Genomic DNA, 15918 nt, shown 5'->3' with positions numbered 1-15918 from the left:
GTCCTTTCCGTTAACCTTTGGTTCTGAGCTACCATACTGAATGTTGGCTGCAAACAGCAATTGATATTATAAATTGGAAGACCTGCTGATAAATCTATTTTCTTTCAGCAACAATAACCTATACTTACATAGGGAATACGCCGAGTTAATTGTTTCGAGGCACTTCACCAGAGTGTTATCAAATAAAGTTTAGAACTGTCTCACACAGTGAAATATTACAACAGGTGGCACTGTGGTTCAGTGGCTAGCATGGCTGCCTCACAGCGCCAGGTACCCAGGTTCGAATCTAGCATTGGGTGAATTTCTGTGTGGAGTTTGCACATTCTCCCCATAAGAGAAAGTGAGGACTGCAAATACTGGAGATCAGAGTCAAAAGTATGGTGCTGGAAAAGCACAGCAGGTCAGGCAACATCTGAGGAGCAGGAGAATCGATGTTTTGGGCGTATGCCCTTCATCAGGAATTCCTGATGAAGGTCTTACACCCAAAACATCGATTGTCCTGCTCCTCAGAAGCTGCCTGACCTGCTGTGCTTTTCCAGCACCACACTCTCAACTACATTCTCCCCGTGTCTGTGTTGGTTTCTGCCGAGTGCTCCGGTTTCCTCCCACAATCCACAGATGTGCAGGTTAAGTGGCCTGGCTGTGCTAAATTGCCCATCGTATCCAGGGATGTGCCAGCTAAGTGGGCTAGCCATAGAGAATGCAGGGTTATGGGGACAGGGTGGATTTGAGTGGGATGTTCTTTGGAGGGTCAGTGTGGAATTGGTGGGTCAAATGGCCTGCTTCCATGCTGTAGGGATTCTATGATGGTGACGGATGATCAAACATTTGATCACAAACTAAGTTTAAGGAGTATCTGAAAGGAGGGAGGATGTATAAGAAGTCAATCACAGAGGTTAATAGCAGAAGGTGCAGTAGTCAGTGGTGAAGCAATTAACAATGGTGTATATGTGAGAGTGCAGAAAGCTTGTAGAATTTCAAGGCAATTGGAAGACACAGAGATAATGAATGCACAAAACCATGGAAGGATTTATGAAAAGTCTGAGCAATATAAAGTTGTTGTATTGGTCCTGATCAGACAAAACAAAAACACACATTTAACTTTGGAGGATTTCTCTGTGAACATTTCTGTGCAAGGATTTCACCGAGTTCAGGCAGTCGAGTCCAAGCTATAAGCTATGCATTCCACAATAAGGCAGATTAACACTGAAACACACTTCATTCAACACTAGTTACTAGATTCCAAGATTTAAATGTTCTGAAGGCACTTTGACAGCTGTTGATAGAGAATAGTGTGGAAGGTAAATGGGAGCAGAATTAGGGTGGCTGAGGAGTGGAGCTTTACAGTGGCAGGTAAGTGGAAGATGGGGGCAGGGTTAATGGAGCAGTTCGGTAGAGGCAAGGTGCCTGTCTAAATGGGGAGTATAAAACAGCCTGGTGTGCTAGGTGTGTAAAGGAACATATGAGCTAGTTCGGTGGGTGGTAAGAGTAAGGTTGCAGATAAATGATTGAGTGCTTTCAGGAAGGTTTTGGGGTCTAAGTTTGGTGAGGTGAGGTAGATTGGGTCAAGGTCAAGCCCAGAGTAGATTAATTCAGGTCCAGTGTAGGATAGAGTGAGATTATTTTTGTGAGTTGTTAATGAGAGGTTTATAGATGGTTAGTCTTACACTTAACAAGTAGTTGGAACAGGTTTTAATTCCTTTTAATTCATCCTGGTTAACTGTTCAACTGAGTGAGTTAGAACCCTTTGACTCTCACTGAGAATTGAGGACTTGTATGTCAGCTATGAACATCAGGTAATTGGCCATTGCAAGTTTCAACATCCTGGTCAATTAATGTATTGTCAGTGCAGTGGGATCTCTGTATGATCTCAATTTCATCTGCATCTTCCATAGAGAGTCTGGTCTGATTATCCAAAGGCTAGGAGGTCTGGACCACTATTTTACCAAGAGCCAGTGTGCATTAATGGGCACTGTTATCATGGATAACCAGGACCTGACACTTGGAGCACATAGGCAGTCAAGTTTTGGATACCCTCAAGTTTCAACAATAGTGGAAGATTAATCAGAAATGCATTTAAATAGCTAAATCTGGAGTTAACAAAGGCAGGTGGCAGATGAAGTAAGTTAGGGCAGTATTATAGAGATTAAAATAGGCAGACTCTCGAATAGAGATGAGGAACTATTTAAGTGAACTGAATTACTTTGATCTAAGTTTGGTTTGTTAGAAGCAGCACATTCTAAACGTAAATGGTGACTGTGTGAGACAGAAAATATTGAGTGTACAGAAAATTATTCAGAGGTGGATTCTGAGGTAGGGACAAGTGGGTGTGGGTAATAAAGGGTGCCAAACCAGAAGATTCTGCATTGTGTTACATCCAACTTGGACATGCCAGTCATACTCAGAATGGTACTCACAAATGGGAAAGTTGGCCTCCTTAATATCAGTGGACTGCTTGCATCGATTGAATATATATTCTTTCTGAATAAATGGTAGTATGGTTCTCAGATATTGGGTATCCCCTGGTATTTTTCCAATTTGTTCATGTATTCAGGCTATAGCTCAGTTCGTCAGGCACAACAGTTGTTTAAGTACACCAGGTGGCTACCTAAATAAAGCAAATATATGCAAACGACCAGAGTCATTGTTTAGAGAGGATCCGTGAAATCAGACTTAAATGAACAAATCAAGAGTTCAGCTTGTTTTATTTTGGAAAGTTTAGTATCAAGAGTGGCCACATACATATTTGTAAATAATACATTGCTAAAAAGCTCTGAGATTATAAATATTCCTCCAACTCTGCAATATAACACTGATATCCTTTCACAGACTTAGCTTTGGGCCATTAATGTAAGGTTCAATCTTCATTTTGTCCAATGAAAGGCTGAAGGGTGACCTTAGAGAGGTTTATAATATCATGAGGGTTATGGATAGGGTGAATAGCCTATCTTTTACCCAGTACAGGGGAGTCCAAAACTAGAGGGCATAGGTGTTAGATGTGAGGGGAAAATCTAAAAAGGGCCTAAGAGGTAATGTTTTCATGCACAGAGTGTTGCACCTACAGAATGAGCTGCCAGTGGAAAGTGGTGGAGGCTGGGACAGTTACAACAGTTACATTTAAATGGCATCTGGATGGGTACATGAATAGGAAGGGTTCAGAGAGGTATGGGCTAAATGCTGGCAAATGGGACTAGATTAATTTAGGGTATCTGATCGGCATAGTTGAGTTGAACTGAAGGGTGTATTTCTGTGCTATACACCTCTATGGCTGATATATCTGTCCATGACTCACACTACTGGGATCCCACAATTGAAAACTCTCTCACTTGGCTTGACTGAGGACTGCTCTCAATCATAGGTTTCATAGCTTTGTCTCTGCAATAGAAAGGAAGGCAAGACAGAATTAATGATACCTCTGGCTGAAGCTGAAATGGCAAAAAGACAAGGTGTTGCAGGGTAGGGATACTGTGAAATTGCAGTTAGGTCCAAGGTGACTGTCTGCTAAGTGAGCAAGCAGACAGCACTAGGATGCAGCCTGCAGTCTGTGAGCTGGGTGCTTGTCCCTATGCAGAAATAGTCCTAGCAGCAGGATCTAATGCTAATTTCTGATGTATCCCCAAAGTGCAGAGGCCGACTGGTAAGTATATTGAAGAAGTGCCATGAGAATTCTGACAGAGTGTCAGATATTGGATGCCAGCGCCTGTGGACATGAGGTGTATGGGGTTGGTGCACTTGAGTGTGCCCTAAGATATGCCAGGTGCCCAAGGTGATATCCCAGAGCAGCAAGCAGCAATCTGACCACCAGATATGTGCTCCAGCCTTCAAGTTGTGAATTGTCAGCATCGAGTTTTCTCCTCCACTCCCAGCACCTTCCCTTGCCACCACCAGAGGTGTAAAACTTGCGTCCACATCTCCCCCCTCACCTCCACCCAAGGCCCCAAAGGATCCTTCCACATCCGGCAGAGGTTTACCTGTACTTCTACACACGTCATATTCTGTGTCTGTTGATCGCGATGTGGCATCCTCTCCATTAAGGAGACAGGACGCCAACTCGTGGAACATTTCAGGGAACATCTCCGGGACATACGCACTGAACAACCCCACTTCAATTCCCCCTTTCACTCTGCCAAGGACATGCAAGTCATGGGCCTCCTCCACCGCCAAATCCTAGCCACACAACACCCGGACGGAGAATATCTCATCTTCAGCCTTGGGATCCTCCAACCACATGGAATCAATGTTGATTTCACCAGTTTCTTCATCTCCCCTCCTCCCACCTAATCCCAGATCAAACCCTCCAACTCAGTACCACCCTCTTGAGCTGTCCTACATGTCCATCTTCCTTCCCACCTACGCACTCCAATTTCTGCTCTGACCTATCACCATCACCCCCATCTTCATCTACCTATCGTATTCCCAGCTACTTAGCCCCCAGCCACCCATTCAACAGCACCCCCCCACCATTTATTTCATCCACCTTGGTCCCCTCCCACATTCCTGATGAAGAGATTTTGCTTGAAACGTTGACACTCCTGCTTCTCAGATACTGCCTGACCTGCTGTGCTTTTTCAGCGTCACATTTGACTCTGATCTCCAGTACCTGCATCCTCACTTTCTCCCATCTAGTTTACTCAAGTCAGGTGATGTGATGGGAAGCTGTGTCAATTAATGTGTCAAGATTTTCAGTTAAAGAGACTGAGAACAAGCAATAATCCACATTAATAGGCATCTCGCTGTTCCCTAGCTGAAATCCAGTCTCAACGTTGAGACTTCTGTTTGATAATGCAATGCTCCCAATATCAAGATGTATCGTGTCTGCCTTCTCACATGACTCTCTCAGATTTCCCACCATGGCCCATGTCATTCAAGCCCCTCTCAGTGTTACCATCAAAGATTGGATTAGATATGTGAGTGGAGAAAAGTCGGAGGGATTTGGTCATGAGGAGGATAAATACTATTCCAGATTAATGGCCCATCTCTAAGTTGTGCCCCTAATCTTGTATTGTATTTGGTGTTAAGGCAAGAAAATGACTGCTTTTCTCAAAGTATGACAAAGATAAATCCATTGCAAAGAATGGTTGTTGTTGTTTCATTTCACATTTAGAAGAAATTCTCTTGTTGGCACCAGGGAAGGATGAAGAACTGTTTTAAGTGAACTGAATTACTTTGATCTGGACTTAATATTGAGTTCAACACCTTCAGATTGTGAACTAATTCCCATTACTTCCTTTTCTTTTAGCTTTGCTTTTGATATTTTCTGCCACCATGTCTTCTCTCCCCTCCTCTCCCCTTTCCCTCCCATCCCAATAGGACTGTCTGTCTTTTTAAGTCTGGCAGTCAGACACACCATTGTTCTGCCATTCTCACATTCCTATCACTTAATCTGAACTATCAACATCTTTTCTCCCCTGCGTGCTCATCCCATCACCCCCACACACCACCCCCCCTCAACTATTGCATAAATGCTGTCCCCTCCACACTTCATGTCAGCTCTGATGAAGAGTCATCTCGACTCGAAACTTCATTTTGCTCTCTCTCTGTGGATGTTGCCTGTTCTACTGTGATCTCCGGTATTTGGTGTTTCTTTTACAGATTCCAGCATCTGCAGTAATTGGCTCTTCTTTTGATCAAAGTTTAGTTTCTTGAAAACAACCTAAGACAAAATGGTAACAATCCGACTATTCAGTTCTGTATGGCAGCAACACTCAATCACTTGTAAAGCATCACAGTAACACAGTAACATTAATTACAGAACTAACTGAAGAAGGCAGAAATTGCCCTGACCACTACTTTGTGTTGTCAATACAAAATACTGTTCACAGTCAGCAATACACACAGAACTGTTGAAAGTTCTGAAATTGGCAACTTGTTTCTAATGTAAATAAAGTATAATCCTGAAATTCCAATTGCTAAAAGGACACAAACTCAAAGCTGTTTGACTTAAAATCATCAGGACTAGGAGATAGAAAACAGATTTCAGATAAGGAACACCAATTTATACAATATGTGAAAAAAGTGTTGATTGATCAGGGCATCTGGTAACATGTGGTGTATGAATTTCATTGCAGTGGGATACCAGGCAGGTGGTCATATATGACAAAGATTGATGCACCACATTAAGCAACACATCTCACGGACCATTCACAGCAGGCAGTGTGCCAACCATGGTCAACCAACTCATGCTTAGGATACCATTTAACCTGAGGATACCATTTCTATCATTAAATGTGGTTCTGCTATGGACAACATTTACTAAACAACCAGCACTAAGAGTTACACCAATAACAATTTGAATTTGTTTCTCAAGCTGGCAGTCCTGAAGAAGGGCTGATGCCCGAAACATCGATTCTCCTGCTCCTTGGATGCTGCCTGACCTGCTGCACTTTTCCACCAACACATTTTCAGTCTGATACATTTCTACATCTCAGAAGTTAGATATATATTTCCGTTGTTTGCACTTACATCAAGATTTACCTGTTACTCAATTTTTTTCCAGGAATTTTCCCACTACCAAAATTTGTTGGAGTGAGATGTAATTATTCAGCCTAGTGAATAATAATGAGTTACTCTCATTCAAAATGATAAATTCACTGTCACTGTATAGATTCTGACATAAAGACTGGATGTGCAGGTAACAGACTAAACAACAGACAACTTGATCATTCATTATTAAGTTTTGTAAAAACAAAAACTCATAGCTGTTTTTATTTCCAGATTTGCTTAAACACAACTTAGCTTTTTGCAATGCTACAATGAGCTTTAAACTCATAGTCTTGATATGATTGGTTAAAGATGCTGCACTTATTATTATAAGTTCATAAGGTATGGGAGCAGGATGAGGCTATTTGGCCCATTGAGTCTGTTCCACTATTTGATCATGGCTGATATGCTCCTGACCCTCATTTTCCGGCCATCTCCCCATAACTCTTCAGCCTATTACCAACTAAAAAATCTGTTTAACTCTTTCTTATTACCAGCATAATCATTGCCAAAGATATCAAATGAAAAGACAAAATCTTAAAAAAACTAATGATAGAAAATAAAACAGTACAAATTATTACTATTTTAAAATATTTGCAAATTGGCAATGGAGTAAGATGCTCCAGTCAGAGCTCATCCGCTGTGCCCGTTCTCCCACTTCCATTCAACTCCCATTCTCCGGCGATGATTGCTGGCCTTCAACTAGCGACAATTATCTGCCTTTGGCAAGCGATGATTCCCACCTTCCAGCGAATGGCTTCCAGCCTGGCATGATGTGATGTGGCAACCTCCTGACCTGGTGCAGCAGCCTCCCAGCATGGTGTGATGTGGTAACCTCCTGACCCCGTGTAGCAGCCTCCTCCTTTAGTGGCCTCCCAGCATGGCATGTCATTGGCATCGAGTGAAGCCAGGGCCTGGTGCAGACTGGAAGCTAGGTGCCAGTGTGGTCCACATTACACTTCCCCAATGTACTGAACTTTTATTTCTGTAATGCTGAATGTTTTATTTCTGTCATGGCTGAACTCTTGTACCTAAAGACGATGTGCCCAGGTACTTTTGTATCTCAGCCAATGGTGTAATTGGCAGTGTATAAACTTTTCACTATAATCATTCTATTCTATTCTATTCTATACCTTGTCAGTGAGTAATTTTAGGACTACATTTGGGTCTTTTGTTCTATTGCTGGTTTTCCTCTACTGGTTTATAATGCCAGCCAAGCACTGACAAGTTTCATGTTTTGTAATCATTCCCAGGATGTACAGAATTCATGCATACTCATGAAAAGCTTGCCCATCTTCATAATTGGAATGCTAAGAGATAGCTGTTATTGGAGTTTTCAATGGATTCCTGGGTTTTGAAATCTCAGCTGCAGGCACGATTCAGTAATTTCATAATTCTTCCACCAGCATATAATACTATTGATCGGATAGGAATGATATAATGACTTGTAATCACATTTGGTACAGAGCAAGACATTGAATAGGACAGTCAACCTGGAAAGAGCAGTATTAAATTTATCACTGTTTCCATGGTGTATTACAAATTAACAAGTAATTGACTGTAGTTTTGATACATTCATCATTTATGGTTTTTCATCAGCTAAAAAACTATAATCTTTCCAAGGTTAGGGTAAGCAGCTGATCATCAAGGAGAATATTAACCCCAAAGTATTTTTACATGTGTTTATAATTCAATCTCTCAGAAATATTGCTGTAAAGTATTTTGATCATTCTCAGCTGTTCTGGCAGTGTGTGCTGATACAACATGGGATACAGAGCTCTGCTATGAATCCTTCTGTGCTGTAAATCCTGAACCTGTACAGCATAACTACATCCTTAATATTGTACCAACTAGCAATGACAACAAATGTCAGAAGGATAGGATTAAGAACAGGCTATTTTAAAAAAAAGATTTAATTTATTATTGTCACATGTCCCAAGATAAAGTGAACAGTATTGTTGTGCATGCTAACCAGACAAATCAAACTTTACATAACTATGTCAGGATAATAGAACAGAATACAGAATACAGTCTTATAACAACAGAGAAGCCACAGAGAAAGCTCAGCTCTAATATGTGGGACGTCTCTTAATAAGTCTGATCTCAGCCGGGAAGATGTGCTTAAATCTGTTGATATGTTACTTTTGTAACTTTTGCCCAATGGAAGAGGGTGGAAGATAGTATAACCAGGGTGGGAGGGGTCTTTGATGATGTTGGCTGCTTTCTCAAAAGCCAGAAGAGTAGATGGAGTCAATGGAAGGAAGGCTGTCTATTGTGATGGGCTGGGCTGTGTTCATAATGTTCTGTAATTTCTTGCAGTCTTTGGCAGAGCAGTTGTCATTCCAAGATGTGATGCAGCTAAGTATGATGCGTCTATAAAAAGTGGAAAGAGTCATTTCGGACATGCTGAATTTCTTTTACCGTTTGTGGAAGAAGAGACTTTAGTGTGCTTTCTTGACTGTAATGCGAAGTGGATAGGCCAGGATAGATTGCTGGTGATGCTTACTCCTAGGAACTAGAAGCTGTTAACCACCTCCACGTCAGCACAGGGGTGTCCTCCACTCTGCTTCCTAAAATTGATAACCATTTAATCAGATTGCAGTCAAAATGTATTCAAATTTCATTCACTTCCCCTTTGATCCAGGTAGCCCACCCGAGCGACAATGTGTTGATCGCAGTTTTGAAGGTTTCAACTTGCCTAGCTTTCATAATCCTGGGTTGTTACAATGTGAAGCATCTATTTTGCGAACTGTTTCACCATACTGCCCAAAGCAAGAACAAAACAGATGTAACTCATGGGAGATCGGCAGGAAAATATTTCTTGTGAAAATAAGAACCAAGAGTCATTAGAAAAGGAACTTTCAGTAAAGGAGCGGGTGGGAGTAGAAAACACGACTCATGTACGCAATGTGATGTATGAAACAGCTTTAATCACCAAATGTTTGGTTATCTTTCTTGCGTAATCCTCTAGGTCAATGCCAGATATGTAGGCTATTGAGTGAATCAGTATTGATTGCATCTATGAACTTAGCTATTCAAGCAGTTGAGTTAAGTTCCAATGCCATTATGTAGGCCCAAAGTGATGGTGTCACAATGAGATCCCCACTTGTCCCAGTTCTCACAGATGTTGGATTCCATGGAATGGCAATTAACCGCATCATTTTACATATTTCTGATAATGTAGATGATATGTTTGCCATAGTTGAAATCTGCAGCTGCATGTAAGAATATTCTTGTATGTCATAATGGACTCCATCCTGCATTCAAATTTTTGTTTGAAATGGAAAAGCCAATTTAGTTCCCTATCCTTTTACATCCCAGTTGAGAAATCACCATGGGGGTCTGCACTATTCTTTCCCACAAATTTACTTTCACTGGTTGTTTCACACATAGGGATTTTTTCAGTTCCATTTGGGAAGCTATATAGTTGCCCTAATTGCCAACCTCAGTTATAGGTCATACATACTAAAGACTGCCAGATTGCATCAAACTGTATGTCACTTCAGCTGTTTGCACCAAACAGGTAACCAAATGTACACATACAGATCGCACTGAATAGGCTGGGGCCTTTTTTCCCCTGGAGTGGCGGAAGTTGAGGGGTGACTTTGTAGAGGTTTATAAAATCATGAAGGTCATGGATACGATAAAGGTCTTTTCCTTGGAACTGGGGTGTCCGGAACAAGAGGGCATAACTTTAGGGTGAGGGGGTAAAGTTTAAAAGGGACCTAAAGGGCAACCCTTCCACATGGAGGGTGGTGCATGTGCAGACTGTGCAGCCAGAGGAAGTGGTGAAGGCTGGTTCAATTACAGCATTTAAAAGGCATCTGGATGGGTATATGAATAGAAAGGGTTGAGAGGGATATGGACCAAGTGCTGGCAAATGGGACTAGATTAGGTTGGAATATCTGGTCAGCATGGACGAGTTGGACTGAAAGGTACATTTCTATGCTTTACATCTCTATGATTCTGTGACTCTATGACTTGCAAAACCCGCAACACAGTGACTGACATTAGATGTGATTCTGCATTTCCTAAAGGCAGGATAATATCAGCGAGTCACCTTAATATGAGAATCTACCATTTTGCTCCCAACATTGTTGCTTCATAACCCGGATCTGTAGGAGTTGGAAAATTCAGTCTCATGGTGTTTATGTTGAAAGAGTATAGATTATAGATTCAGTACACAAAACAAATAAATTTACAGAATCTTTTGCCATTTTTGCGTACCTTAACATGAACTCAGACTTGAGGTAGAGAAAGAAGAGTTCACTTTATTTGTATCTTCAATGTTCACTTTCAGCTTAAATGGAGTCCAGTATTTCTAAGCAGTTACATCCATATGTTCGCCAGGCACTGGTGGATAGTTCACAGCCTAAATTAACAGTCCCCTCTCAGTTGTTCCTTTCAATGGGTATTTAAGCTGCCACAATATCATTCTTCCAGAAACACAGCATGTTATTGCTAGAAATAGCCTCATTTCTGACCTTTATACTTTTTCGTTTTTGATTATATCCTTCCGCCAAAGTGACATGAAAAAGTGAGCTGAGCATCAATTAAACGCAAATCTTCAAAAATGATCAATTAACTGTCAGACATATACAGAATTGTGACAAGTGAAATGCACAAGAGAATAACCTAACAGTTCAATTATTTTCACTGATAAAATCATATCTCGTAATATTTAAACAATTTTCTATACATTAGACAACTGTGTGTGCTCATCAAGCGAATCCAGAACAATAAAGCCAGGCTGCTGTTTTCAATTATAAGTGATATAATTAAGTATTACACTGATTTTTTGATATCGATCACTCATATATAAATCAAATGCTGTCAAAACTATAAACAGTTGTCTTAAAAATGACTGAACATTTCACAAATTTCATTATATCACTGAGGAAAGTGGTACCAAGTCACTTGATCAGACATCAATGATGACCTCAAAAGTAAATTCATTGTTTGTTTTCTAATTGATTTGTATTGTATTGTTTATATTTGTGCAGGGATTGAGAAGTCAATGTAAACTTGAAAAAGTACTTACTATTCTAGACGAGGAATCTCTTTTAATCCAAATACAGAGATGCTGAGTAAATACAGGACATAACCATACAGGGGTCTGAGTGATGTAGACTTTAGTGGGCTATGTGGCAGAATTGGACGTTAAGTGCAGTAAGACCTATCTCCACAAATGGGCTCTCAGGGTAGTGTGAGACTTAAGGAGATGTGCAGCTTTTGGAGGAGTGCATAATGACCAGACAGGACCTAATGCTGACAATGTTCAGCATGATCTGGCCTCACAAGCTATTTACTGTGTTGGGAAGAGACCGCTATCTCAACCTCTCTTCACCAAAACTTCCTCTTAAGGCTATAGTATCATTGTACCCAGGAGCAGCAACAAGCCACAACGGGAGGACCAGGAGTAGCACCTTTGGGAGAGGTCGCACCTGTGGGCGGCACGGTGGCACAGTGGTTAGCACTGCTGCCTCGCAGCGCCGGAGACCCGGGTTCAATTCCTGCCTCAGGCGACTGACTGTGTGGAGTTTGCACGTTCTCCCCCGTGTCTGCGTGGGTTTCCTCCGGGTGCTCCGGTTTCCTCCCACAGTCCAAAGATGTGTAGGTCAGGTGAATTGGCCATGCTAAATTGCCCGTAGTGTTAGGTAAGGGGTAGATGTAGATGTAGGGGTATGGGTGGGTTACGCTTCGGCGGGGTGGTGTGGACTTGTTGGGCCGAAGGGCCTGTTTCCACACTGTAAGTAATCTAATCTAATCTAATCTACAGGGTCCTTCAACAGCATTCCAGCCTAAGCCTCCATTTCCAGACTTCGAGACAAAGCAGGCTTCATGTGTCTCAGAACACAGTGACTGAGCTGTGTGGGATGCTGGAACGGGAGCCAAGGGCTGAAGAATTGGGAAATCATCCTCTCATGGTGACTGTAAAACTCACTGTAGCATTACATGACTGGCTCCTACCAGGGAGCCACGGGTGACCTCAAAGGGAGTGGTTAGCATGGTGACACAGTGGTTACCACTTCTACTTGCAGGGTTCGATTCTAGCCTCAGGTGACTGTCTGTGTGAAGCTTGCACATTCTCCCCTGTGTCTGCGTGGGCTTCCTCCGGCTGCTCTGGTTACCTTCCACAGTCCAAAGATGTACAGATTCGGTGGACCTGCACATAGGAAATGCAGGGTTATAAGGATGGGTGGGTCTGGGTGGGATGCTCTTCAGGAGGTTGATGCAGACTTGATGGGCTGAGTGGCCTCTATTTGCACTGTAAGCATTTTCTGAGTGTGATAGATGCAACTTTTGGTGAGATGACATTGGTTTATTTCATATGCCCCAGCATAAGGCTGTGTGGCTGCCCAGCAGTAAGATTCAGGAATGTAACAGGATTACCCCAGATGCAGGGTGCCATCAACTGTACAGACACGATACTGTGAGGGTCATATCATAATGCTGTGGAATTCATTTAATGGACAGGGTTTCATTTGGTCAAGATTCAGGTGATCTGTTATCACCTCCTGGAGGTCTGGACAATGTCAGCTTCTTCACCTCAATGTTCTTGTTTCCCTCCTCCTCAGAGAACTGTTCCCAGTCCCTCAACATCCAGGACATTGCTGCTATCTGCTCCAGTTAAGCTTATTACTCCAGCAGCTGCCACAATTCTTATGTCCTGGAGCTCTCTCATGTAGTTGGCGTGTTTGAGGGTGCAGGGCTCTTAGAAGTCTGGTCACTGGGGGTCAAAGGCTACCCACAGTGACCATGGCTCATGACACCATTGTGGAACCTCCTGACTGACCAGACTGGGGTTTGATGCCATCCATACCTTAACCAGGCTGTGGTAGAGCAGACTGCAGAGCTGCTGCTGAAGATGATGCAGTTATGCTGCTTGAACCAGTTTGGGATGCTCACTCCAACATAGTCTGAACAGAGTGTGCCATTATCGTCCCTGCATACTTTGTTTAACTGGAGCGAATAACAGTGATGCCCTGAACGCTTAAGGTTTGGGGGAGTGGGAGCAATCCTCTGAGGAGGAAGGGGATGAGGACAAAGAGATGGAGGAAGCTGACATTGTTCATAACAGAGCTCAGCAGTATCAGGTGCAACAGAACCTCACTGATACCTGATTCCAATAGAAAGCATTACTCATTCTGTCTCCGTAGACCCACTCAGATTAAAACAACTGCTTCCATTCAATTTCCTTCTTCCATGCTCACCGCTAAACAAGCATAAGCCCTTATAAACACCAACTGAGTAAATGTACAGAAATTGACAATCAAGTCTAAAAAGAATGAAATATGCCAGCAAATGATAGTAATTCAAATTCAATCAACATTTGGCCGTATTAAAACTGAGCACCATTGAGAAAACAGCTCTTGAGGCTTTTCATTTTGTTCTCATCAGGATAGAATTACAAAAATCCCAGTTATTAAAGGGGCAACAATTAATAGAGGTGCTAATTGGTTTGTATCTGGTCAAGGTATTGTCTTGTAGAATGCCTTAAGAGTCATACGGTCATAGAGATTTACAGCACCGTAACAGATCCTTCGGTCCAAATCGTCCATGCCGACCAGATACCCTAAATTAATCTAGCCCCATTTGCCAGCACTTAGCCCATATCCCTCCAAAACCTTCCTATTTATATACCCATCCAGATGCCTTTTAAATGTTGTAATTGTACCAGCCTCCATCACTTCCTCTGGCAGCTCATACCATACACACACCACACTGATTGAAAATGTTCCCCCTTAGGTCTCTTTTAAGCCTTTCCCCTCTGATCCTAAACGTATACCCTCTAGTTCTGAACTCCCCCACTCCAGGGGGAGTCTATTTCCCCTATCCATGCTCCTCATGATTTTATAAACCTCGATAAGGTCACCCCTCAAACTCTGACACTTCAGGGATAACAGCCCTAGCCTATTGAGCCTCTCCCTGTAGCATAACCGCATCTTCACCCTTGTAAATCTTTTCTGAACCCTTTCAATTTTCAGAATATCCTTGCTAGAGCAGGTAGATCAGATTTGCAAACAGTATTCCAAAAGTGGCCTGACCAATGCCCTGTACAGCCGCAACATGATCTCCCACTCCTATACTCAATGCTCTGGTCAATAGGGATAGTTAACTGCTAAATATTTTTTAAATTCACAACAAACAAATCAACTCTGATTGATAGTGATTACCTGGGGTCCATATTAGGGCATGGCTGTGTCCCCATTTTTTGTTTGAATGAAAAGACATACTGTTCTTTCCATCTGAAAGGGACAGAACCCTTCATGTAATTGGATATAACTTCCAGTAGATATGTCAGCATCTCTGTAAACCTAACTGATGATCCAAAAATTAGTTATTAGTGCAATTCGCAATACTGTACTACCAAATAACTGGTGGATTATGTCAAATAGCACATTCCTTTAACTGTTCAGAACAGGCTGTGCTCAACTAGCCATGGTTGCAGAACATGTCCAACTCACAAAGTACCTTATAATGTAGTTATATGTAAAGAAAGCTTCCACAAACAGCACGGAAAATAATGCCCAGATCATCTGCTTTTAGTGTTGACTAAGAGGTGACTATTGAGAAGGACTCCAGGCGGTTCCTCTGCTTTGGGGTATGTTACAGCCAGCTGTACAATTATTGCTGTTCCTTAGTTGTCCTTTGTTATACTAGTTTGACCTTTCAGAGTCGTAAGAGGTTAGAGACAAGATAGGAACAGACATCATGTGCAAGTTATGCATCACTGATAGCATAAATGAAAGAACAAAAAACTCCCCACATTCCTCTGTCTCCATTCCTGAATTCACTGGAGCAGGACATCGCCATTACATGCCGGAAAATGTTTTGATACAAATCAACAGTTCCCAGGTTACTCATAAGCAACCAATTTATAACGTAAACTGTGGAATGACATTGTAGCTAAGACACTGATAAGTCTCCAATTGTTTTCCTTCAGAGTGTTTGGGGAACATATTTATATATAAGTATATGAATATATAAAGCGTACATACATTTATATATAACAGAACAGTACAGGCCCTTCAGCCTGTGATTATGTGCCAGCCTTTTATCCTACTCTAGTAAGATTAATCTAACCTACGTACCCTTCATTGTACTATCTTTCGTGTGCCTATCTAAATCTGATTGATTATGATCCATATACTTCTTACTAAATGAGTAAATTAAAAATGCACACTGTGCATGATAAATTAATACACAAGTAAGCTGATTAATGTTTGAAAGTGTAGTCTTTCCACTGATAGACAGAAATATGTAATCTTTATCTGTTGTCAGTCACTGGTCAGTCATATATTAATCACAATCACAGATAAGAGTGGAGCCATCTGGATTGCTGACGGTCATAGAACATAAAAACTGCTTCTCCTTGTTCATGCACGTGCAATAACATGTGGAAAAAGAATATATTTTTGGCTGAATAAAACTGTC

The sequence above is a fragment of the Chiloscyllium punctatum genome, chromosome 9 (genome assembly GCF_047496795.1).
Source record: "Chiloscyllium punctatum isolate Juve2018m chromosome 9, sChiPun1.3, whole genome shotgun sequence".
Classification (NCBI taxonomy): domain Eukaryota; kingdom Metazoa; phylum Chordata; class Chondrichthyes; order Orectolobiformes; family Hemiscylliidae; genus Chiloscyllium; species Chiloscyllium punctatum.
This window is presented reverse-complemented; position numbering follows the sequence as displayed.